This window comes from Pseudophryne corroboree, unplaced genomic scaffold (genome assembly GCF_028390025.1).
Source record: "Pseudophryne corroboree isolate aPseCor3 unplaced genomic scaffold, aPseCor3.hap2 scaffold_1472, whole genome shotgun sequence".
Taxonomy (NCBI): domain Eukaryota; kingdom Metazoa; phylum Chordata; class Amphibia; order Anura; family Myobatrachidae; genus Pseudophryne; species Pseudophryne corroboree.
In genome coordinates this window covers 87,444-111,798 of record NW_026968102.1, presented here as the reverse complement: position 1 = coordinate 111,798, position 24,355 = coordinate 87,444, and the positions used below count along the sequence as shown (strand labels likewise).

Sequence of the window (24,355 nt, the reverse complement as noted above, 5' to 3'; positions counted from 1 at the left end):
GACACTTGCTGTAATGACTTCCAACTCAGACGGGACTTAAACCCACAACCACTGGCTTAGGAGAACAGTGCATTGTCCATTATGCCAGTGGTGCTTACTGATGTCCTTATTTAAGACTGATAGGTTTTTAATAGTCAATTATTTATTTTTGAAAAAAAGTGAAGCTGTTTACTGTGTTCTTTGCATTACCAAGTCCAGCAAGAAATGTGCTGGTACTATCCAGAGCTGTCAGTATGGATTATTATGCTATATTGCAGAAAATCAATTTGATGCAACTGCTTTACCAACAGTATGTTAATCTTTTCCATTGCTGTTTTGTTGGCTGACTAAAGGAAGATATGCAGTGCATTTGAACCAAAGCAGATGTGTGCTGACAACTTAAATGCACAATCATGTTTGTGTTTTTTCATTCTTTCTTCCATCCTTTGTAATATCATATTAAATATTAAGGTAGCAGTTTATAATCAATGACTAATGACATAAGAAAAGGAAAAAAAACAGTATACAAAGATGCTCCAGGTGAGGCTTGAACTCACAACCTCGGCATTGCTCAACAGATACTGTCTTATAAGTACCGTGCGCTGATCAATTGCGCCACTGGAGCACTTTGCAGCATTAATTGGTTATGCTAGATGTGGATTTTATTCAATACAATCAGTACAGTCATAAGAATTGAAAAAGAAAATCATTTTTGGTGATGAATGATGAGCAACAGAGTAACATGCATGCCAGATGGCACTTGAATAAGCTGTCCACGGTGATAGAAAAGGTTTAAAAAACAACAACAACAACAACAATGTTATCATAATTAATGTCATATTTTAGCTTCTGTGGTCATTTTTTACAAGCTAAACACTGCAAGACTATTTTACAGTTGAAGCAAGGATAAAATATCAACTCTAGTGATGAGACACTTGCTGTAATGACTTCCACCCCATATAAAACTTGGACCCCCTGGCTTAGGAGGGCAGTGACTTATCCATTATGCCAGTGGTGCTTACTGATGTTCTTATTTAAGACTGTTAGGTTTTTAATAGTCAATTATTTATTTTTGAGGAAAAAGTGAAGCTGTTTACTGTGTTCTTTGCATTACCAAGTCCAGCAAGAAATGTGCTAGTACTATCCAGAGCTGTCAGTATGGATTATCATGCTATATTGCAGAAAATCAATTTGATGCAACTGCTTTACCAACAGTATGTTAATCTTTTCCATTGCTGTTTTGTTGGCTGACTGAAGGAAGATATGCAGTGCATTTGAACCAAAGCAGATGTGTGCTGTCAACTTAAATGCACAATCATGTTTGTGTTTTTTCTTTCTTTCTTCCATCCTTTGTAATATCATATTAAATATTAAGGTAGCAGTTTATAATCAATGACTAATGACATAAGAAAAGAAAAAAAAACAGTAGACAAAGATACTCCAGGTGAGGCATGAACTCACAACCTCGGCATTGCTCAACAGATACTGTCTTATAAGTACCGCGTGCTGACCAATTGCGCCACTGGAGCACTTTGCAGCATTCATTGGTTATGCTAGATGTGGATTTTATTCAATACAATCAGTACAGTCATAAGAATTGAAAAAGAAAATCATTTTTGGTGATGAATGATGAGCAACAAAGGAACATGCATGCCAGATGGCACTTGAATAAGCTGTCCACGGTGATAGAAAAGGTTTAAAAAACAACAACAACAACAACAACAACAATGTTATCATAATTAATGTCATATTTTAGCTTCTGTGGTCATTTTTTACAAGCTAAACACTGCAAGACTGTTTTACAGTTGAAGCAAGGATAAAATATCAACTCTAGTGATGAGACACTTGCTGTAATGACTTCCACCCCATATGGGACTTGGACCCCCTGGCTTAGGAGGGCAGTGACTTATCCATTATGCCAGTGGTGCTTACTGATGTTCTTATTTAAGACTGTTAGGATTTTAATAGTCAATTATTTATTTTTGAGGAAAAAGTGAAGCTGTTTACTGTGTTCTTTGCATTACCAAGTCCAGCAAGAAATGTGCTGGTACTAACCAGAGCTGTCAGTATGGATTATCATGCTATATTGCAGAAAATCAATTTGATGCAACTGCTTTACCAACAGTATGTTAATCTTTACCATTGCTGTTTTGTTGGCTGACTGAAGGAAGATATGCAGATGTGTGCTGACAACTTAAGTGCACAATCATGTTTGTGTTTTTTCTTTATTTCTTCCCTCCTTTGTAATATCATATTAAATATTAAGGTAGCAGTTTATAATCAATGACTAATGACATAAGAAAAGAAAAAAAAACAGTATACAAAGATGCTCCAGGTGAGGCTTGAACTCCCAACCTCGGCATTGCTCAACAGATACTGTCTTATAAGTACCGCACGCTGACCAATTGCACCACTGGAGCACTTTGCAGCATTGATTGGTTATGCTAGATGTGGATTTTATTCAATACAATCAGTACAGTCATAAGAATCTAAAAAGAAAATCATTTTTTGTGATGAATGATGAGCAACAAAGGAACATGCATGCCAGATGGCACTTGAATAAGCTGTCCACGGTGATAAAAAAGGTTTAAAAAACAACAACAACAACAACAACAACAATGTTATCATAATTAATGTCATATTTTAGCTTCTGTGGTCATTTTTTACAAGCTAAACACTGCAAGACTGTTTTACAGTTGAAGCAAGGATAAAATATCAACTCTAGTGATGAGACACTGCTGTAATGACTTCCAACTCAGATGGGACTTAAACCCACAACCACTGGCTTAGGAGAACAGTGCCTTATCCATTATGCCAGTGGTGCTTACTGATGTCCTTATTTAAGACTGATAGGTTTTTAATAGTCAATTATTTATTTTTGAAAAAAAGTGAAGCTGTTTACTGTGTTCTTTGCATTACCAAGTCCAGCAAGGAATGTGCTGGTACTATCCAGAGCTGTCAGTATGGATTATCATGCTATATTGCAGAAAATCAATTTGATGCAACTGCTTTACCAACAGTATGTTAATCTTTTCCATTGCTGTTTTGTTGGCTGACTGAAGGAAGATATGCAGTGCATTTGAACAAAAGCAGATGTGTGCTGACAACTTAAATGCACAATCATGTTTGTGTTTTTTCTTTCTTTCTTCCATCCTTTGTAATATCATATTAAATATTAAGGTAGCAGTTTATAATCAATGACTAATGACATAAGAAAAGGAAAAAAAAACAGTATACAAATATGCTCCAGGTAAGGCCTGGACTCACAACCTCGGCATTGCTCAACTGATACTGTCTTATTAGTACCGCGCGCTGACCAATTGCGCCACTGGAGCACTTTGCAGCATTCATTGGTTATGCTAGATGTGGATTTTATTCAATACAATCAGTACAGTCATAAGAATTGAAAAAGAAAATCATTTTTGGTGATGAATGATGAGCAACAAAGGAACATGCATGCCAGATGGCACTTGAATAAGCTGTCTACGGTGATAGAAAAGGTTTAAAAAACAACAACAACAATGTTATCATAATTAATGTCATATTTTAGCTTCTGTGGTCATTTTTTACAAGCTAAACACTGCAAGACTGTTTTACAGTTGAAGCAAGGATAAAATATCAACTCTAGTGATGAGACACTTGCTGTAATTACTTCCACCCCATATGGGACTTGGACCCCCTGGCTTAGGAGGGCGGTGACTTATCCATTATGCCAGTGGTGCTTACTGATGTTCTTATTTAAGACTGTTAGGTTTTTAATAGTCAATTATTTATTTTTGAGGAAAAAGTGAAGCTGTTTACTGTGTTCTTTGCATTACCAAGTCCAGCAAGAAATGTGCTGGTACTATCCAGAGCTGTCAGTATGGATTATCATGCTATATTGCAGAAAATCAATTTGATGCAACTGCTTTACCAACAGTATGTTAATCTTTTCCATTGCTGTTTTGTTGGCTGACTGAAGGAAGATACGCAGTGCATTTGAACCAAAGCATATGTGTGCTGACAACTTAAATGCACAATCATGTTTGTGTTTTTTCTTTCTTTCTTCCATCCTTTGTAATATCATATTAAATATTAAGGTAGCAGTTTATAATCAATGACTAATGACATAAAAAAAGGAAAAAAAAACATTATACAAAGCTGCTCCAGGTGAGGCTTGAACTCACAACCTCGGCATTGCTCAACAGATACTGTCTTATAAGCACCGTGCGCTGACCAATTGCGCCACTGGAGCACTTTGCAGCATTAATTGGTTATGCTAGATATGGATTTTATTCAATACAATCAGTACAGTCATAAGAATTGAAAAAGAAAATCATTTTTGGTGATGAATGATGAGCAACAAAGGAACATGCATGCCAGATGGCACTTGAATAAGCTGTCCACTGTGATAGAAAAGGTTTAAAAAACAACAACAACAACAATGTTATCATAATTAATGTCATATTTTAGCTTCTGTGGTCATTTTTTACAAGCTAAACACTGCAAGACTGTTTTACAGTTGAAGCAAGGATAAAATATAAACTCTAGTGATGAGACACTTGCTGTAATGACTTCCACCCCATATAGGACTTGGACCCCCTGGCTTAGGAGGGCAGGGACTTATCCATTATGCCAGTGGTGCTTACTGATGTACTTATTTAAGACTGTTAGGTTTTTAATAGTCAATTATTTATTTTTGAGGAAAAAGTGAAGCTGTTTACTGTGTTCTTTGCATTACCAAGTCCAGCAAGAAATGTGCTGGTACTATCCAGAGCTGTCAGTATGGATTATTATGCTATATTGCAGAAAATCAATTTGATGCAACTGCTTTACCAACAGTATGTTAATCTTTTCCATTGCTGTTTTGTTGGCCTACTGAAGGAAGATATGCAGTGCATTTGAACCAAAGCAGATGTGTGCTGACAACTTAAATGCACAATCATGTTTGTGTTTTCTCTTTCTTTCTTCCATCCTTTGTAATATCATATTAATATTAAGGTAGCAGTTTATAATCAATGACTAATGACATAAGAAAAGGAAAAAAAAACAGTATACAAAGATTCTCCAGGTGAGGCTTGAACTCACAACCTCGGCATTGCTCAACAGATACTGTCTTATAAGTACCGTGCGCTGACCAATTGTGTCACTGGAGCACTTTGCAGCATTAATTGGTTATGCTAGATGTGGATTTTATTCAATACAATCAGTACAGTCATAAGAATTGAAAAAGAAAATCATTTTTGGTGATGAATGATGAGCAACAAAGGAACATGCATGCCAGATGGCACTTGAATAAGCTGTCCACGGTGATAGAAAAGGTTTAAAAAACAACAACAACAATGTTATCATAATTAATGTCATATTTTAGATTCTGTGGTCATTTTTTACAAGCTAAACACTGCAAGACTGTTTTACAGTTGAAGCAAGGAAAAAACATCAACTCTAGTGATGAGACACTTGCTGTAATGACTTCCAACTCAGACGGGACTTAAACCCACAACCACTGGCTTAGGAGAACAGTGCCTTATCCATTATGCCAGTGGTGCTTACTGATGTCCTTATTTAAGACTGATAGGTTTTTAATAGTCAATTATTTATTTTTGAAAAAAAGTGAAGCTGTTTACTGTGTTCTTTGCATTACCAAGTCCAGCAAGGAATGTGCTGGTACTATCCAGAGCTGTCAGTATGGATTATCATGCTATATTGCAGAAAATCAATTTGATGCAACTGCTTTACCAACAGTATGTTAATCTTTTCCATTGCTGTTTTGTTGGCTGACTGAAGGAAGATATGCAGTGCATTTGAACAAAAGCAGATGTGTGCTGACAACTTAAATGCACAATCATGTTTGTGTTTTTTCTTTCTTTCTTCCATCCTTTGTAATATCATATTAAATATTAAGGTAGCAGTTTATAATCAATGACTAATGACATAAGAAAAGGAAAAAAAAAACAGTATACAAATATGCTCCAGGTAAGGCCTGGACTCACAACCTCGGCATTGCTCAACTGATACTGTCTTATTAGTACCGCGCGCTGACCAATTGCGCCACTGGAGCACTTTGCAGCATTCATTGGTTATGCTAGATGTGGATTTTATTCAATACAATCAGTACAGTCATAAGAATTGAAATAGAAAATCATTTTTGGTGATGAATGATGAGCAACAAAGGAACATGCATGCCAGATGGCACTTGAATAAGCTGTCTACGGTGATAGAAAAGGTTTAAAAAACAACAACAACAATGTTATCATAATTAATGTCATATTTTAGCTTCTGTGGTCATTTTTTACAAGCTAAACACTGCAAGACTGTTTTACAGTTGAAGCAAGGATAAAATATCAACTCTAGTGATGAGACACTTGCTGTAATTACTTCCACCCCATATGGGACTTGGACCCCCTGGCTTAGGAGGGCGGTGACTTATCCATTATGCCAGTGGTGCTTACTGATGTTCTTATTTAAGACTGTTAGGTTTTTAATAGTCAATTATTTATTTTTGAGGAAAAAGTGAAGCTGTTTACTGTGTTCTTTGCATTACCAAGTCCAGCAAGAAATGTGCTGGTACTATCCAGAGCTGTCAGTATGGATTATCATGCTATATTGCAGAAAATCAATTTGATGCAACTGCTTTACCAACAGTATGTTAATCTTTTCCATTGCTGTTTTGTTGGCTGACTGAAGGAAGATACGCAGTGCATTTGAACCAAAGCATATGTGTGCTGACAACTTAAATGCACAATCATGTTTGTGTTTTTTCATTCTTTCTTCCATCCTTTGTAATATCATATTAAATATTAAGGTAGCAGTTTATAATCAATGACTAATGACATAAAAAAAGGAAAAAAAAACATTATACAAAGCTGCTCCAGGTGAGGCTTGAACTCACAACCTCGGCATTGCTGTCTTATAAGCACCGTGCGCTGACCAATTGCGCCACTGGAGCACTTTGCAGCATTAATTGGTTATGCTAGATATGGATTTTATTCAATACAATCAGTATAGTCATAAGAATTGAAAAAGAAAATCATTTTTGATGATGAATGATGAGCAACAAAGGAACATGCATGCCAGATGGCACTTGAATAAGCTGTCCACTGTGATAGAAAACGTTTAAAAAACAACAACAACAACAATGTTATCATAATTAATGTCATATTTTAGCTTCTGTGGTCATTTTTTACAAGCTAAACACTGCAAGACTGTTTTACAGTTGAAGCAAGGATAAAATATAAACTCTAGTGATGAGACACTTGCTGTAATGACTTCCACCCCATATAGGACTTGGACCCCCTGGCTTAGGAGGGCAGGGACTTATCCATTATGCCAGTGGTGCTTACTGATGTTCTTATTTAAGACTGTTAGGTTTTTAATAGTCAATTATTTATTTTTGAGGAAACAGTGAAGCTGTTTACTGTGTTCTTTGCATTACCAAGTCCAGCAAGAAATGTGCTGGTACTATCCAGAGCTGTCAGTATGGATTATCATGCTACAGTATATTGCAGAAAATCAATTTGATGCAACTGCTTTACCAACAGTATGTTAATCTTTTCCATTGCTGTTTTGTTGGCTGACTGAAGGAAGATATGCAGTGCATTTGAACCAAAGCATATGTGTGCTGACAACTTAAATGCACAATCATGTTTGTGTTTTTTCTTTCTTTCTTCCATCCTTTGTAATATCATATTAAATATTAAGGTAGCAGTTTATAATCAATGACTAATGACATAAAAAAAAGGAAAAAAAATCATTATACAAAGCTGCTCCAGGTGAGGCTTGAACTCACAACCTCGGCATTGCTCAACAGATACTGTCTTATAAGTACCGCGCGCTGACCAATTGCGCCACTGGAGCACTTTGCAGCGTTAATTGGTTATGCTAGATGTGGATTTTATTCAATACAATCAGTACAGTCATAAGAATTGAAAAAGAAAATCATTTTTGGTGATGAATGATGAGCAACAAAGGAACATGCATGCCAGATGGCACTTGAATAAGCTGTCCACTGTGATAGAAAAGGTTTAAAAAACAACAACAACAACAACAACAACAACAACAACAATGTTATCATAATTAATGTCATATTTTAGCTTCTGTGGTCATTTTTTACAAGCTAAACACTGCAAGACTGTTTTACAGTTGAAGCAAGGATAAAATATCAACTCTAGTGATGAGACACTTGCTGTAATGACTTCCACCCCATATAGGACTTGGACCCCCTGGCTTAGGAGGGCAGTGACTTATCCATTATGCCAGTGGTGCTTACTGATGTTCTTATTTAAGACTGTTAGGTTTTTAATAGTCAATTATTTATTTTTGAGGAAAAAGTGAAGCTGTTTACTGTGTTCTTTGCATTACCAAGTCCAGCAAGAAATGTGCTGGTACTATCCAGAGCTGTCAGTATGGATTATTATGCTATATTGCAGAAAATCAATTTGATGCAACTGCTTTACCAACAGTATGTTAATCTTTTCCATTGCTGCTTTGTTGGCCTACTGAAGGAAGATATGCAGTGCATTTGAACCAAAGCAGATGTGTGCTGACAACTTAAATGCACAATCATGTTTGTGTTTTCTCTTTCTTTCTTCCATCCTTTGTAATATCATATTAATATTAAGGTAGCAGTTTATAATCAATGACTAATGACATAAGAAAAGGAAAAAAAAACAGTATACAAAGATTCTCCAGGTGAGGCTTGAACTCACAACCTCGGCATTGCTCAACAGATACTGTCTTATAAGTACCGCGCGCTGACCAATTGTGTCACTGGAGCACTTTGCAGCATTAATTGGTTATGCTAGATGTGGATTTTATTCAATACAATCAGTACAGTCATAAGAATTGAAAAAGAAAATCATTTTTGGTGATGAATGATGAGCAACAAAGGAACATGCATGCCAGATGGCACTTGAATAAGCTGTCCACGGTGATAGAAAAGGTTTAAAAAACAACAACAACAATGTTATCATAATTAATGTCATATTTTAGATTCTGTGGTCATTTTTTACAAGCTAAACACTGCAAGACTGTTTTACAGTTGAAGCAAGGATAAAACATCAACTCTAGTGATGAGACACTTGCTGTAATGACTTCCAACTCAGACGGGACTTAAACCCACAACCACTGGCTTAGGAGAACAGTGCCTTATCCATTATGCCAGTGGTGCTTACTGATGTCCTTATTTAAGACTGATACGTTTTTAATAGTCAATTATTTATTTTTGAAAAAAAGTGAAGCTGTTTACTGTGTTCTTTGCATTACCAAGTCCAGCAAGAAATGTGCTGGTACTATCCAGAGCTGTCAGTATGGATTATCATGCTATATTGCAGAAAATCAATTTGATGCAACTGCTTTACCAACAGTATGTTAATCTTTTCCATTGCTGTTTTGTTGGCTGACTGAAGGAAGATATGCAGATGTGTGCTGACAACTTAAATGCACAATCATGTTTGTGTTTTTTCATTCTTTCTTCCATCCTTTGTAATATCATATTAAATATTAAGGTAGCAGTTTATAATCAATGATTAATGACATAAGAAAAGGAAAAAAAAACAGTATACAAAGATGCTCCAGGTGAGGCTTGAACTCACAACCTCGGCATTGCTCAACAGATACTGTTTTATAAGTACCGTGCGCTGATCAATTACGCCACTGGAGCACTTTGCAGCATTGATTGGTTATGCTAGATGTGGATTTTATTCAATACAATCAGTACAGTCATAAGAATTGAAAAAGAAAATCATTTTTGGTGATGAATGATGAGCAACAAAGGAACATGCATGCCAGATGGCACTTGAATAAGCTGTCCACGGTGATAGAAAAGGTTTAAAAAACAACAACAACAATGTTATCATAATTAATGTCATATTTTAGCTTCTGTGGTCATTTTTTACAAGCTAAATACTGCAAGACTGTTTTACAGTTGAAGCAAGGATAAAATATCAACTCTAGTGATGAGACACTTACTGTAATGACTTCCAACTCAGACGGGACTTAAACCCACAACCACTGGCTTAGGAGAACAGTGCTTTACCCATTATGCCAGTGGTGCTTACTGATGTTCTTATTTAAGACTGTTAGGTTTTTAATAGTCAATTATTTATTTTTTGAGAAAAAAGTGAAGCTGTTTACTGTGTTCTTTGCATTACCAAGTCCAGCAAGAAATGTGCTGGTACTATCCAGAGCTGTCAGTATGGATTATCATGCTATATTGCAGAAAATCAATTTCATGCAACTGCTTTACCAACAGTATGTAAATCTTTTCCATTGCTGTTTTGTTGGCTTACTGAAGGAAGATATGCAGATGTGTGCTGACAACTTAAATGCACAATCATGTTTGTGTTTTTACTTTCTTTCTTCCCTCCTTTGTAATATCATATTAAATATTAAGGTAGCAGTTTACAATCAATGACTAAGGACATAAGAAAAGAAAAAAAAAACAGTATACAAAGATGCTCCAGATGAGGCTTGAACTCCCAACCTCAGAATTGCTCAACAGATACTGTCTTATAAGTACCGCACGCTGACAAATTGCACCACTGGAGCACTTTGCAGCATTGATTGGTTATGCTAGATGTGGATTTTATTCAATACCATCAGTACAGTCATAAGAATCTAAAAAGAAAATCATTTTTGGTGATGAATGATGAGCAACAAAGGAACATGCATGCCAGATGGCACTTGAATAAGCTGTCCACGGTGATAAAAAAAGGTTTACAAAACAACAACAACAATGTTATCATAATTAATGTCATATTTTAGCTTCTGTGGTCATTTTTTACAAGCTAAACACTGCAAGACTGTTTTACAGTTGAAGCAAGGATAAAATATCAACTCTAGTGATGAGACACTTGCTGTAATGACTTCCACCCCATATGGAACTTGGACCCCCTGGCTTAGGAGGGCAGTGACTTATCCATTATGCCAGTGGTGCTTACTGATGTTCTTATTTAAGACTGTTAGGTTTTTAATAGTCAATTATTTATTTTTGAGGAAAAAGTGAAGCTGTTTACTGTGTTCTTTGCATTACCAAGTCCAGCAAGAAATGTGCTGGTACTATCCAGAGCTGTCAGTATGGATTATCATGCTATATTGCAGAAAATCAATTTGATGCAACTGCTTTACCAACAGTATGTTAATCTTTTCCATTGCTGTTTTGTTGGCTGACTGAAGGAAGATATGCAGTGCATTTGAACCAAAGCAGATGTGTGCTGACAACTTAAATGCACAATCATGTTTGTGTTTTTTCATTCTTTCTTCCATCCTTTGTAATATCATATTAAATATTAAGGTAGCAGTTTATAATCAATGACTAATGACATAAGAAAAGGAAAAAAACAGTATACAAAGATGCTCCAGGTGAGGTTTGAACTCACAACCTCGGCATTGCTCAACAGATACTGTCTTATAAGTACCGTGCGCTGATCAATTACGCCACTGGAGCACTTTGCAGCATTAATTGGTTATGCTAGATGTGGATTTTATTCAATACAATCAGTACAGTCATAAGAATTGAAAAAGAAAATCATTTTTGGTGATGAATGATGAGCAACAAAGGAACATGCATGCCAGATGGCACTTGAATAAGCTGTCCACGGTGATAGAAAAGGTTTAAAAAACAACAACAACAACAATGGTATCATAATTAATGTCATATTTTAGCTTCTGTGGTCATTTTTTACAAGCTAAACACTGCAAGACTGTTTTACAGTTGAAGCAAGGATAAAATATCAACTCTAGTGATGAGACACTTGCTGTAATGACTTCCACCCCATATAAAACTTGGACCCCCTGGCTTAGGAGGGCAGTGACTTATCCATTATGCCAGTGGTGCTTACTGATGTTCTTATTTAAGACTGTTAGGTTTTTAATAGTCAATTATTTATTTTTGAGGAAAAAGTGAAACTGTTTACTGTGTTCTTTGCATTACCAAGTCCAGCAAGAAATGTGCTAGTACTATCCAGAGCTGTCAGTATGGATTATCATGCTATATTGCAGAAAATCAATTTGATGCAACTGCTTTACAAACAGTATGTTAATCTTTTCCATTGCTGTTTTGTTGGCTGACTGAAGGAAGATATGCAGTGCATTTGAACCAAAGCAGATGTGTGCTGTCAACTTAAATGCACAATCATGTTTGTGTTTTTTCTTTCTTTCTTCCATCCTTTGTAATATCATATTAAATATTAAGGTAGCAGTTTATAATCAATGACTAATGACATAAGAAAAGAAAAAAAAACAGTATACAAAGATGCTCCAGGTGAGGCATGAACTCACAACCTCGGCATTGCTCAACAGATACTGTCTTATAAGTACCGCGTGCTGACCAATTGCGCCACTGGAGCACTTTGCAGCATTAATTGGTTATGCTAGATGTGGATTTTATTCAATACAATCAGTACAGTCATAAGAATTGAAAAAGAAAATCATTTTTGGTGATGAATGATGAGCAACAAAGGAACATGCATGCCAGATGGCACTTGAATAAGCTGTACACGGTGATAGAAAAGGTTTAAAAAACAACAACAACAATGTTATCATAATTAATGTCATATTTTAGCTTCTGTGGTCATTTTTTACAAGCTAAACACTGCAAGACTGTTTTACAGTTGAAGCAAGGATAAAATATCAACTCTAGTGATGAGACACTTGCTGTAATGACTTCCACCCCATATGGGACTTGGACCCCCTGGCTTAGGAGGGCAGTGACTTATCCATTATGCCAGTGGTGCTTACTGATGTTCTTATTTAAGACTGTTAGGATTTTAATAGTCAATTATTTATTTTTGAGGAAAAAGTGAAGCTGTTTACTGTGTTCTTTGCATTACCAAGTCCAGCAAGAAATGTGCTGGTACTAACGAGAGCTGTCAGTATGGATTATCATGCTATATTGCAGAAAATCAATTTGATGCAACTGCTTTACCAACAGTATGTTAATCTTTACCATTGCTGTTTTGTTGGCTGACTGAAGGAAGATATGCAGTGCATTTGAACCAAAGCAGATGTGTGCTGTCAACTTAAATGCACAATCATGTTTGTGTTTTTTCTTTCTTTCTTCCATCCTTTGTAATATCATATTAAATATTAAGGTAGCAGTTTATAATCAATGACTAATGACATAAGAAAAGAAAAAAAAACAGTATACAAAGATGCTCCAGGTGAGGCTTGAACTCACAACCTCAGCATTGCTCAACAGATACTGTCTTATAAGTACCGCACGCTGACCAATTGCACCACTGGAGCACTTTGCAGCATTGGTTGGTTATGCTAGATGTGGATTTTATTCAATACAATCAGTACAGTCATAAGAATCTAAAAAGAAAATCATTTTTTGTGATGAATGATGAGCAACAAAGGAACATGCATGCCAGATGGCACTTGAATAAGCTGTCCACGGTGATAAAAAAAGGTTTAAAAAACAACAACAACAACAACAACAATGTTATCATAATTAATGTCATATTTTAGCTAGAGATGAGCGGGTTCGGTTTCTTTGAATCCGAACCCGCACGAACTTCACTTTTTTTTCCACGGGTCCGAGCGACTCGGATCTTCCCGCCTTGCTCGGTTAACCCGAGCGCGCCCGAACGTCATCATGACGCTGTCGGATTCTCGCGAGGCTCGGATTCTATCGCGAGACTCGGATTCTATATAAGGAGCCGCGCGTCGCCGCCATTTTCACTCGTGCATTGAGATTGATAGGGAGAGGACGTGTCTGGCGTCCTCTCCATTAGAATAGAGATAGATAGATTAGATAGAGAGAGATTGTGCAGAGTCGCAGACAGAGTTAGTTTACCACAGTCAGTGACCAGTGCAGTTGCTAGTTAACTTTTATTTAATATAATATATCCGTTCACTTCTCTCTGCTATATCCGTTCTCTGCCTGAAAAAAAAAACGATACACAGCACAGTCAGTCACACAGTGTGACTCAGTCTGTGTGCACTCAGCTCAGCCCAGTGTGCTGCACAGTCATCAATGTATAAATTAAAAGCTTATAATTAATTGTGGGGGAGACTGGGGAGCACTGCAGGTTGTTAGCAGGAGCCAGGAGTACAATTATATTAATTAACAGTGCACACTTTTGCTGCAGGAGTGGTGACCAGTGCCTGACCACCAGTATAGTATTGTTGTATACTACTAATATCTCTTTAAATATCAACCAGTCTATATTAGCAGCAGACACAGTACAGTGCGGTAGTTCACGGCTGTGGCTACCTCTGTGTCGGCACACGGCAGGCAGTCCGTCCGACCAGAATTGTATTATTTATTATTATATACCTACCACCTAACCGTGGTTTTTTTTTCATTCTTTATACCGTCATAGTGTCATCCTAATTGTTACGAGTATACTACTATCTCTTTATCAACCAGTGTACAGTGCGGTAGTTCACGGCTGTGGCTACCTCTGTGTCGGCACACGGCAGGCAGTCCGTCCGACCAGAATTGTATTATTTATTATTATATACCTACCACCTAACCGTGGTTTTTTTTTCATTCTTTATACCGTCATAGTGTCATCCTAATTGTTACGAGTATACTACTATCTCTTTATCAACCAGTGTACAGTGCGGTAGTTCACGGCTGTGGCTACCTCTGTGTCGGCACACGGCAGGCAGTCCGTCCGACCAGAATTGTATTATTTATTATTATATACCTACCACCTAACCGTGGTTTTTTTTTCATTCTTTATACCGTCATAGTGTCATCCTAATTGTTACGAGTATACTACTATCTCTTTATCAACCAGTGTACAGTGCGGTAGTTCACGGCTGTGGCTACCTCTGTGTCGGCACACGGCAGGCAGTCCGTCCGACCAGAATTGTATTATTTATTATTATATACCTACCACCTAACCATGGTTTTTTTTTCATTCTTTATACCGTCATAGTGTCATCCTAATTGTTACGAGTATACTACTATCTCTTTATCAACCAGTGTACAGTGCGGTAGTTCACGGCTGTGGCTACCTCTGTGTCGGCACACGGCAGGCAGTCCGTCCGACCAGAATTGTATTATTTATTATTATATACCTACCACCTAACCGTGGTTTTTTTTTCATTCTTTATACCGTCATAGTGTCATCCTAATTGTTACGAGTATACTACTATCTCTTTATCAACCAGTGTACAGTGCGGTAGTTCACGGCTGTGGCTACCTCTGTGTCGGCAGTCGGCAGGCAGTCCGTCCATCCATAATTGTATTATTATTATAATATATACCACCTAACCGTGGTTTTTTTTTCATTCTTTATACCGTCATAGTGTCATACTAGTTGTTACGAGTATACTACTATCTCTTTATCAACCAGTGTACAGTGCGGTAGTTCACGGCTGTGGCTACCTCTGTGTCGGCAGTCGGCAGGCAGTCCGTCCATCCATAATTGTATTATTATTATAATATATACCACCTAACTGTGGTTTTTTTTGCATTCTTTATACCGTCGTCATAGTGTCATACTAGTTGTTACGAGTATACTACTATCTCTTTATCAACCAGTGTACAGTGCGGTAGTTCACGGCTGTGGCTACCTCTGTGTCGGCAGTCGGCAGGCAGTCCGTCCATCCATAATTGTATTATTATTATAATATATACCACCTAACCGTGGTTTTTTTTTCATTCTTTATACCGTCGTCATAGTGTCATACTAGTTGTTACGAGTATACTACTATCTCTTTATCAACCAGTGTACAGTGCGGTAGTTCACGGCTGTGGCTACCTCTGTGTCGGCAGTCGGCAGGCAGTCCGTCCATCCATAATTGTATTATTATTATAATATATACCACCTAACCGTGGTTTTTTTTTCATTCTTTATACCGTCGTCATAGTGTCATACTAGTTGTTACGAGTATACTACTATCTCTTTATCAACCAGTGTACAGTGCGGTAGTTCACGGCTGTGGCTACCTCTGTGTCGGCAGTCGGCAGGCAGTCCGTCCATCCATAATTGTATTATTATTATAATATATACCACCTAACCGTGGTTTTTTTTTCATTCTTTATACCGTCGTCATAGTGTCATACTAGTTGTTACGAGTATACTACTATCTCTTTATCAACCAGTGTACAGTGCGGTAGTTCACGGCTGTGGCTACCTCTGTGTCGGCAGTCGGCAGGCAGTCCGTCCATCCATAATTGTATTATTATTATAATATATACCACCTAACCGTGGTTTTTTTATACCACCTAACCGTGGCAGTCCGTCCATAATTGTATACTAGTATCCAATCCATCCATCTCCATTGTTTACCTGAGGTGCCTTTTAGTTCTGCCTATAAAATATGGAGAACAAAAAAGTTGAGGTTCCAAAATTAGGGAAAGATCAAGATCCACTTCCACCTCGTGCTGAAGCTGCTGCCACTAGTCATGGCCGAGACGATGAAATGCCAGCAACGTCGTCTGCCAAGGCCGATGCCCAATGTCATAGTACAGAGCATGTCAAATCCAAAACACCAAATATCAGAATAAAAAGGACTCCAAAACCTAAAATAAAATTGTCGGAGGAGAAGCGTAAACTTGCCAATATGCCATTTACCACACGGAGTGGCAAGGAACGGCTGAGGCCCTGGCCTATGTTCATGGCTAGTGGTTCAGCTTCACATGAGGATGGAAGCACTCAGCCTCTCGCTAGAAAACTGAAAAGACTCAAGCTGGCAAAAGCACCGCAAAGAACTGTGCGTTCTTTGAAATCCCAAATCCACAAGGAGAGTCCAATTGTGTCGTTTGCGATGCCTGACCTTCCCAACACTGGACGTGAAGAGCATGCGCCTTCCACTATTTGCATGCCCCCTGCAAGTGCTGGAAGGAGCACCCGCAGTCCAGTTCCTGATAGTCAGATTGAAGATGTCAGTGTTGAAGTACACCAGGATGAGGAGGATATGGGTGTTGCTGGCGCTGGGGAGGAAATTGACCAGGAGGATTCTGATGGTGAGGTGGTTTGTTTAAGTCAGGCACCCGGGGAGACACCTGTTGTCCGTGGGAGGAATATGGCCGTTGACATGCCAGGTGAAAATACCAAAAAAATCAGCTCTTCGGTGTGGAGGTATTTCACCAGAAATGCGGACAACAGGTGTCAAGCCGTGTGTTCCCTTTGTCAAGCTGTAATAAGTAGGGGTAAGGACGTTAACCACCTCGGAACATCCTCCCTTATACGTCACCTGCAGCGCATTCATAATAAGTCAGTGACAAGTTCAAAAACTTTGGGTGACAGCGGAAGCAGTCCACTGACCAGTAAATCCCTTCCTCTTGTAACCAAGCTCACGCAAACCACCCCACCAACTCCCTCAGTGTCAATTTCCTCCTTCCCCAGGAATGCCAATAGTCCTGCAGGCCATGTCACTGGCAAGTCTGACGAGTCCTCTCCTGCCTGGGATTCCTCCGATGCATCCTTGCGTGTAACGCCTACTGCTGCTGGCGCTGCTGTTGTTGCCGCTGGGAGTCGATGGTCATCCCAGAGGGGAAGTCGTAAGCCCACTTGTACTACTTCCAGTAAGCAATTGACTGTTCAACAGTCCTTTGCGAGGAAGATGAAATATCACAGCAGTCATCCTACTGCAAAGCGGATAACTGAGTCCTTGACAACTATGTTGGTGTTAGACGTGCGTCCGGTATCCGCCGTTAGTTCACAGGGAACTAGACAATTTATTGAGGCAGTGTGCCCCCGTTACCAAATACCATCTAGGTTCCACTTCTCTAGGCAGGCGATACCGAGAATGTACACGGACGTCAGAAAAAGACTCACCAGTCTCCTAAAAAATGCAGTTGTACCCAATGTCCACTTAACCACGGACATGTGGACAAGTGGAGCAGGGCAGGGTCAGGACTATATGACTGTGACAGCCCACTGGGTAGATGTATGGACTCCCGCCGCAAGAACAGCAGCGGCGGCACCAGTAGCAGCATCTCGCAAACGCCAACTCTTTCCTAGGCAGGCTACGCTTTGTATCACCGCTTTCCAGAATACGCACACAGCTGAAAACCTCTTACGGCAACTGAGGAAGATCATCGCGGAATGGCTTACCCCAATTGGACTCTCCTGTGGATTTGTGGCATCGGACAACGCCAGCAATATTGTGTGTGCATTAAATATGGGCAAATTCCAGCACGTCCCATGTTTTGCACATACCTTGAATTTGGTGGTGCAGAATTTTTTAAAAAACGACAGGGGCGTGCAAGAGATGCTGTCGGTGGCCAGAAAAATTGCGGGACACTTTCGGCGTACAGGCACCACGTACAGAAGACTGGAGCACCACCAAAAACTACTGAACCTGCCCTGCCATCATCTGAAGCAAGAAGTGGTAACGAGGTGGAATTCAACCCTCTATATGCTTCAGAGGTTGGAGGAGCAGCAAAAGGCCATTCAAGCCTATACAATTGAGCACGATATAGGAGATGGAATGCACCTGTCTCAAGTGCAGTGGAGAATGATTTCAACGTTGTGCAAGGTTCTGATGCCCTTTGAACTTGCCACACGTGAAGTCAGTTCAGACACTGCCAGCCTGAGTCAGGTCATTCCCCTCATCAGGCTTTTGCAGAAGAAGCTGGAGGCATTGAAGAAGGAGCTAACACGGAGCGATTCCGCTAGGCATGTGGGACTTGTGGATGCAGCCCTTAATTCGCTTAACAAGGATTCACGGGTGGTCAATCTGTTGAAATCAGAGCACTACATTTTGGCCACCGTGCTCGATCCTAGATTTAAAGCCTACCTTGGATCTCTCTTTCCGGCAGACACAGGTCTGCTGGGGTTGAAAGACCTGCTGGTGACAAAATTGTCAAGTCAAGCGGAACGCGACCTGTCAACATCTCCTCCTTCACATTCTCCCGCAACTGGGGGTGCGAGGAAAAGGCTCAGAATTCCGAGCCCACCCGCTGGCGGTGATGCAGGGCAGTCTGGAGCGACTGCTGATGCTGACATCTGGTCCGGACTGAAGGACCTGACAACGATTACGGACATGTCGTCTACTGTCACTGCATATGATTCTCTCAACATTGATAGAATGGTGGAGGATTATATGAGTGACCGCATCCAAGTAGGCACGTCACACAGTCCGTACTTATACTGGCAGGAAAAAGAGGCAATTTGGAGGCCCTTGCACAAACTGGCTTTATTCTACCTAAGTTGCCCTCCCACAAGTGTGTACTCCGAAAGAGTGTTTAGTGCCGCCGCTCACCTTGTCAGCAATCGGCGTACGAGGTTACATCCAGAAAATGTGGAGAAGATGATGTTCATTAAAATGAATTATAATCAATTCCTCCGCGGAGACATTGACCAGCAGCAATTGCCTCCACAAAGTACACAGGGAGCTGAGATGGTGGATTCCAGTGGGGACGAATTGATAATCTGTGAGGAGGGGGATGTACACGGTGATATATCGGAGGGTGAAGATGAGGTGGACATCTTGCCTCTGTAGAGCCAGTTTGTGCAAGGAGAGATTAATTGCTTCTTTTTTGGGGGGGGTCCAAACCAACCCGTCATATCAGTCACAGTCGTGTGGCAGACCCTGTCACTGAAATGATGGGTTGGTTAAAGTGTGCATGTCCTGTTTTGTTTATACAACATAAGGGTGGGTGGGAGGGCCCAAGGATAATTCCATCTTGCACCTCTTTTTTCTTTTCTTTTTCTTTGCATCATGTGCTGATTGGGGAGGGTTTTTTGGAAGGGACATCCTGCGTGACACTGCAGTGCCACTCCTAGATGGGCCCGGTGTTTGTGTCGGCCACTAGGGTCGCTAATCTTACTCACACAGCTACCTCATTGCGCCTCTTTTTTTCTTTGCGTCATGTGCTGTTTGGGGAGGGTTTTTTGGAAGGGACATCCTGCGTGACACTGCAGTGCCACTCCTAGATGTGCCCGGTGTTTGTGTCGGCCACTAGGGTCGCTAATCTTACTCACACAGTCAGCTACCTCATTGCGCCTCTTTTTTTCTTTGCGTCATGTGCTGTTTGGGGAGGGTTTTTTGGAAGGGCCATCCTGCGTGACACTGCAGTGCCACTCCTAGATGGGCCCGGTGTTTGTGTCGGCCACTAGGGTCGCTTATCTTACTCACACAGCGACCTCGGTGCAAATTTTAGGACTAAAAATAATATTGTGAGGTGTGATGTGTTCAGAATAGGCTGAAAATGAGTGTAAATTATGTTTTTTGAGGTTAATAATACTTTGGGATCAAAATTACCCCCAAATTCTATGATTTAAGCTGTTTTTTAGGGTTTTTTTAAAAAAACACCCGAATCCAAAACACACCCGAATCCGACAAAAAAAATTCGGTGAGGTTTTGCCAAAACGCGGTCGAACCCAAAACACGGCCGCGGAACCGAACCCAAAACCAAAACACAAAACACGAAAAATTTCCGGCGCTCATCTCTAATTTTAGCTTCTGTGGTCATTTTTTACAAGCTAAACACTGCAAGACTGTTTTACAGTTGAAGCAAGGATAAAATATCAACTCTAGTGATGAGACACTTGCTGTAATGACTTCCACCCCATATGGGACTTGGACCCCCTGGCTTAGGAGGGCAGTGACTTATCCATTATGCCAGTGGTGCTTACTGATGTTCTTATTTAAGACTGATAAGTTTTTAATAGTCAATTATTTATTTTTGAGGAAAAAGTGAAGCTGTTTACTGTGTTCTTTGCATTACCAAGTCCAGCAAGAAATGTGCTGGTACTATCCAGAGCTGTCAGTATGGATTATCATGCTATATTGCAGAAAATCAATTTGATGCAACTGCTTTACCCACAGTATGTTAATCTTTTCCATTGCTGTTTTGTTGGCTGACTGAAGGAAGATATGCAGTGCATTTGAACCAAAGCAGATGTGTGCTGACAACTTAAATGCACAATCATGTTTGTGTTTTTTCTTTCTTTCTTCCATCCTTTGTAATATCATATTAAATATTAAGGAAGCAGTTTATAATCAATGACTAATGACATAAGAAAAGGAAAAAAAAACAGTATACAAAGATGCTCCAGGTGAGGCTTGAACTCACAACCTCGGCATTGCTCAACAGATACTGTCTTATAAGTACCACGTGCTGACCAATTGCGCCACTGGAGCACTTTGCAGCACTAAGTTGTTATGCTAGATGTGGATTTTATTCAATACAATCAGTACAGTCATAAGAATTGAAAAAGAAAATAATTTTTGGTGATGAATGATGAGCAACAAAGGAACATGCATGCCAGATGGCACTTGAATAAGCTGTCCACGGTGATAGAAAAGGTTTAAAAAACAACAACAATGTTATCATAATTAATGTCATATTTTAGCTTCTGTGGTCATTTTTTACAAGCTAAACACTGCAAGACTGTTTTACAGTTGAAGCAAGGATAAAATATCAACTCTAGTGATGAGACACTTGCTGTAATGACTTCAAACTCAGACAGGACTTAAACCCACAACCACTGGCTTAGGAGAACAGTGCCTTACCCATTATGCCAGTGGTGCTTACTGATGTTCTTATTTAAGACTGTTAGGTTTTTAATAGTCAATTAATTATTTTTGAGGAAAAAGTGAAGCTGTTTACTGTGTTCTTTGCATTACCAAGTCCAGCAAGAAATGTGCTGGTACTATCCAGAGCTGTTAGTATGGATTATCATGCTATATTGCAGAAAATCAATTTGATGCAACTGCTTTGCCAACAGTATGTTAATCTTTTCATTTGCTGTTTTGTTTGCTGACTGAAGGAAGATATGCAGTGCATTTGAACCAAAGCAGATGTGTGCTGACAACTTAAATGCACAATCATGTTTGTGTTTTTTCTTTCTTTCTTCCATCCTTTGTAATATCATATTAAATATTAGGGTAGCAGTTTATAATCAATGACTAATGACATAAGAAAAGGAAAAAAAAACAGTATACAAAGATGCTCCAGGTGAGGCTTGAACTCACAACCTCAGCATTGCTCAACAGATACTGTTTTATAAGTACCGTGCGCTGACCAATTGCGCCACTGGAGCACTTTGCAGCATTAATTGGTTATGCTAGATGTGGATTTTATTCAATACAATCAGTACAGTCATAAGAATTGAAAAAGAAAATCATTTTTGGTGATGAATGATGAGCAACAAAGGAACATGCATGCCAGATGGCACTTGAATATGCTGTCCACGGTGATAGAAAAGTTTTTAAAAAAAACAACAACAATGTTATCATAACTAATGTCATATTTTAGCTTCTGTGATCATTTTTTACAAGCTAAACACTGCAAGACTGTTTTACAGTAGAAGCAAGGATAAAATATCAACTCTAGTGATGAGACACTTGCTGTAATGACTTCAAACTCAGACAGGACTTAAACCCACAACCACTGGCTTAGGAGAACAGTGCCTTACCCATTATGCCAGTGGTGCTTACTGATGTTCTTATTTAAGACTGTTAGGTTTTTAATAGTCAATTAATTATTTTTGAGGAAAAAGTGAAGCTGTTTACTGTGTTCTTTGCATTACCAAGTCCAGCAAGAAATGTGCTGGTACTATCCAGAGCTGTCAGTATGGATTATCATGCTATATTGCAGAAAATCAATTTGATGCAACTGCTTTACCAACAGTATGTTAATCTTTTCCATTGCTGTTTTGTTGGCTGACTGAAGGAAGATATGCAGTGCATTTGAACCAAAGCAGATGTGTGCTGACAACTTAAATGCACAATCATGTTTGTGTTTTTTCTTTCTTTCTTCCATCCTTTGTAATATCATATTAAATATTAAGGTAGCAGTTTTTAATCAATGACTAATGACATAAGAATAGGAAAAAAAACAGTATACAAAGATGCTCCAGGTGTGGCTTGAACTCACAACCTCGGCATTGCTCAACAGATACTGTTTTATAAGTACAGGACACTGTCAAATTGCACCACTGGAGCACTTTGCAGCATTGATTGGTTATGCTAGATGTGGATTTTATTCAATACAATCAGTACAGTCATAAGAATTGAAAAAGAAAATAATTTTTGGTGATGAATGATGAGCAACAAAGGAACATGCATGCCAGATGGCACTTGAATAAGCTGTCCACGGTGATAGAAAAGGTTTAAAAAACAACAACAATGTTATCATAATTAATGTCATATTTTAGCTTCTGTGGTCATTTTTTACAAGCTAAACACTGCAAGACTGTTTTACAGTTGAAGCAAGGATAAAATATCAACTCTAGTGATGAGACACTTGCTGTAATTACTTCCACCCCATATGGGACTTGGACCCCCTGGCTTAGGAGGGCAGTGACTTATCCATTATGCCAGTGGTGCTTACTGATGTTCTTATTTAAGACTGTTAGGTTTTTAATAGTCAATTATTTATTTTTGAGGAAAAAGTGAAGCTGTTTACTGTGTTCTTTGCATTACCAAGTCAAGCAAGAAATGTGCTGGTACTATCCAGAGCTGTCAGTATGGATTATCATGCTATATTGCAGAAAATCAATTTGATGCAACTGCTTTGCCAACAGTATGTTAATCTTTTCCATTGCTGTTTTGTTTGCTGACTGAAGGAAGATATGCAGTGCATTTGAACCAAAGCAGATGTGTGCTGACAACTTAAATGCACAATCATGTTTGTGTTTTTACTTTCTTTCTTCCATCTTTTGTAATATCATATTAAATATTAGGGTAGCAGTTTATAATCAATGACTAATGACATAAGAAAAGGAAAAAAAAACAGTATGCAAAGATGCTCCAGGTGAGGCTTGAACTCACAACCTCGGCATTGCTTAATAGATACCGTCTTATAAGTACCGCGCGCTGACCAATTGCGCCACTGGAGCACTTTGCAGCATTAATTGGTTATGCTAGATGTGGATTTTATTCAATACAATCAGTACAGTCATAAGAATTGAAAAAGAAAATCATTTTTGGTGATGAATGATGAGCAACAAAGGAACATGCATGCCAGATGGCACTTGAATAAGCTGTCCACGGTGATAGAAAAGGTTTAAAAAAAAACAACAACAATGTTATCATAACTAATGTCATATTTTAGCTTCTGTGATCATTTTTTACAAGCTAAACACTGCAAGACTGTTTTACAGTAGAAGTAAGGATAAAATATCAACTCTAGTGATGAGACACTTGCTGTAATGACTTCCAACTCAGACAGGACTTAAACCCACAACCACTGGCTTAGGAGAACAGTACCTTACCCATTATGCCAGTGGTGCTTACTGATGTTCTTATTTAAGACTGTTAGGTTTTTAATAGTCAATTATTTATTTTTGAGGAAAAAGTGAAGCTATTTACTGTGTTCTTTGCATTACCAAGTCCAGCAAGAAATGTGCTGGAACTATCCAGAGCTGTCAGTATGGATTATCATGCTATATTGCAGAAAATCAATTTGATGCAACTGCTTTACCAACAGTATGTTAATCTTTTCCATTGCTGTTTTGTTGGCTGACTGAAGGAAGATATG

The 24,355-nt window shown here is 38.9% G+C and overlaps 7 non-coding genes across 7 annotated transcripts; all 7 read right to left on the bottom strand.

Annotated features, from left to right (window-relative positions):
• Window positions 1-511: 511 nt before the first annotated feature.
• On the bottom strand, window positions 512-604 carry TRNAI-UAU (transfer RNA isoleucine (anticodon UAU)). The gene is given in 2 exon segments: window positions 512-547; window positions 567-604. It is a non-coding gene; the product is annotated as a tRNA-Ile (tRNA).
• Window positions 605-4,120: 3,516 nt separating this feature from the next.
• On the bottom strand, window positions 4,121-4,213 carry TRNAI-UAU (transfer RNA isoleucine (anticodon UAU)). Its single transcript is given in 2 exon segments — window positions 4,121-4,156; window positions 4,176-4,213. It is a non-coding gene; the product is annotated as a tRNA-Ile (tRNA).
• Window positions 4,214-6,825: 2,612 nt separating this feature from the next.
• Window positions 6,826-6,907, bottom strand: TRNAI-UAU (transfer RNA isoleucine (anticodon UAU)). The gene is given in 2 exon segments: window positions 6,826-6,861; window positions 6,870-6,907. It is a non-coding gene; the product is annotated as a tRNA-Ile (tRNA).
• An 815-nt stretch (window positions 6,908-7,722) lies between these two features.
• TRNAI-UAU (transfer RNA isoleucine (anticodon UAU)) lies at window positions 7,723-7,815 on the bottom strand. The gene is given in 2 exon segments: window positions 7,723-7,758; window positions 7,778-7,815. It is a non-coding gene; the product is annotated as a tRNA-Ile (tRNA).
• A 13,104-nt stretch (window positions 7,816-20,919) lies between these two features.
• TRNAI-UAU (transfer RNA isoleucine (anticodon UAU)) lies at window positions 20,920-21,012 on the bottom strand. The gene is given in 2 exon segments: window positions 20,920-20,955; window positions 20,975-21,012. It is a non-coding gene; the product is annotated as a tRNA-Ile (tRNA).
• An 809-nt stretch (window positions 21,013-21,821) lies between these two features.
• TRNAI-UAU (transfer RNA isoleucine (anticodon UAU)) lies at window positions 21,822-21,914 on the bottom strand. Its single transcript is given in 2 exon segments — window positions 21,822-21,857; window positions 21,877-21,914. It is a non-coding gene; the product is annotated as a tRNA-Ile (tRNA).
• A 1,707-nt stretch (window positions 21,915-23,621) lies between these two features.
• TRNAI-UAU (transfer RNA isoleucine (anticodon UAU)) lies at window positions 23,622-23,714 on the bottom strand. The gene is given in 2 exon segments: window positions 23,622-23,657; window positions 23,677-23,714. It is a non-coding gene; the product is annotated as a tRNA-Ile (tRNA).
• Window positions 23,715-24,355: the final 641 nt, after the last annotated feature.